The sequence below is a fragment of the Notolepis coatsorum genome, assembly GCF_963971535.1.
Source record: "Notolepis coatsorum genome assembly, chromosome: 7".
NCBI classification, from domain to species: domain Eukaryota; kingdom Metazoa; phylum Chordata; class Actinopteri; order Aulopiformes; family Paralepididae; genus Notolepis; species Notolepis coatsorum.
The window spans coordinates 40,566,192-40,568,691 of record NC_140171.1 but is presented as its reverse complement, the minus strand read 5'-3'; positions in this window follow the sequence as shown (position 1 = coordinate 40,568,691).

Below are 2,500 nucleotides of genomic sequence, written 5' to 3'. Positions count from 1 at the left end.
ACAGTAGGGGTTAAATGTCTTGTTCAAGGACACTTCAACACGCTGTCCGGGAGGAGTAGGAATCTGATTGATTGATTGATTGAAAAGTTTATTAACAGATTGCAGAATGGGTACAATACAGTGTGTATTGTACCCATTCTGCAATCTGTTAATACACTTTATAGTATATAACAGACTGGTATAGACCTGTAATACTCTACACAGCATGTGTCAAACTCAACTCTTAGCTTAAAATGTGTATGATTGTCTTAAAATAAGTCTATGCTGCTTTAAAGCATGCCAGGTAGGGTGGGGTGGGGGAGGGGAAATGTACACTACACTCCAAGCCAAACCGGAAGTGGCGCTCAGTGCATCGAGGAAATTCCTCCGGCAGTAATATCTTGTAGCGTGGATCTAGATACACACTCGAGTGCATTGGGATCGCTTTCGAAACGCAATAATCAATATGATTTCGGCGTGTATTGCGTCATACAAACAGGAAATGGATCTAGCAGATCGACGTCAAATCATTGGAATATTTTTCCTCCAGTCTCATCGGTGAACGGTAAGAGGAATATAACAGTTATTTTCAGCCCGATTGTTTATTCATTTCACGGCAATCCATCTGATCAACGTATCAACCCATAGTAGAAAAAGACGCTACTGACGATCAAGGAATTATAAACGACCCCCCCCCCCCTTTCCTTCACGCATGATGAAGCATAATGTATACCGATCATATACATTTGAATTTTTTAATATAGCGTGTATAGGAAAGAAACGCTAATCGATAATCTATCATATGCGTCAGGGCCTATAACTCGCGTTTTAGGAATTACTGCAGAAAACCTTAAAACATACTTATATTCTCGACGGTACTAACACGACAATGTATGAATGAAAATATATAACGTTCCCACATCCGGAACGATAGATACCCGATGTTGAATGGGCCATAGTAATGTCGATATAGCTATAATATTTAAAAAGTTATAGCCCTGCAAAGAAGGTAAACATCATAGGGTTACAGCACTGGCAGACTGGGCATAAGGATGGGTACAATGCATGGCGGACAATGTGTTAATAAACACTTCTAGCCAGGACATATAAGACATATATGTATCATGTTTCTTTTTTTTCTGGGTTTGCATGCGGATTAAGGGAGATGCGTGTGAGCATGTGTGTGCGCCTCGGTCGGGATTGTGTGTAAGCACAGCAGAGCCCCGCTCCGCTTCAGACAGATAGAGAGAGCACAGCATATGTAAAGCTGTAAAAGCCCGATCAAGCTCAATAGCTGTACATGTCATTGTTGTTGTGATGTTTTCACACACGGGGTAAGGGAGAGGTGGGCTATCGGCGTCATCGGTTCAGGAGAAGACGCGTATCGCTTGTAAAGATGGTGACACAATGGGGGGCGTCTTCAGAATTGCGCACTCAGGGAGCTGGTATCAGAAAGTATCGTCTTCAGGCTGCCAGAACGCAGTTCCGTGTGGCAGAACGGTGCAAACGATCAAATACTTCGCCTAAAATGACCAAAATCGTTTAAGTCTGGACATGGCCCCAAGCCATCCTAGGTTGTCAAAGTGGGCAGGGGTGAGGTGGGTTCTAGGAGTAAGGTCAAGCAGTAGTCTGACTAGGGTGACCAAATCCATATGATCCAAATGCAGGACAGCGTGTCGATTTTGCGGGACATTTGTTGAAATTGCGGGACAGTAATGAATATGTATACAATAATCATTGTAACGCCCTCTATTGCAATGATGACTCAACCCGTCTTTGATCTTTACTGATTGGCTTTATTTCCGTTCGAAGAGAACATCTTTATTCCGAACCGTAAAACTGTGAAAACATACATGAAATACAATAAATCACTGATCAAACCATAACAACATACATACATATTATCTCTACTTGTATAGGAGTGGCACCGGTCTTTGCAAGGTTGGTTGTTTAACCCACTGAACTTAACCTACAAGCACATTACGGCCCCAAACGTACCTTGTTGACTGCATGCAATATGAGAGGAAATTTAGGAGCTCTGGTGTCGGTGTGTCTCGTCTGATGGTGGTGGAGGAGTGAAAGATCGAACCTAGTAACTTCTCTCTATTTATACACTGTGGCCCGAAGTTCTGGAAGGTTCTGCTATGACATCACTGCGTCCTCCTCAAACTTCCAGAATGTTTTAGCCTGTTCTAACCGGTTCTACTATGACATCATACTGAAGCGTAACTTGAATTACACTGTGACACGCCTGCAGTTACAATCATGTTTACATAATGTATTCATTTTGATCAAAATATAAGCATTTAATGTATTAAAAACACAATAGTGTTGTGTATTAATTGCTTATTATACTCATAATCACTGTATAGAAGAATACCACAATCCAACATGCTGTTAAATTACCTACCGACTCCTAGAGGTTATATGGCTATATAGAGTTAAGATACATGAACCCTGTGATCTCTCTTGTAATGTGATACTGAAGTGCATACATGTATTCAGGGCTTGACATTAACTG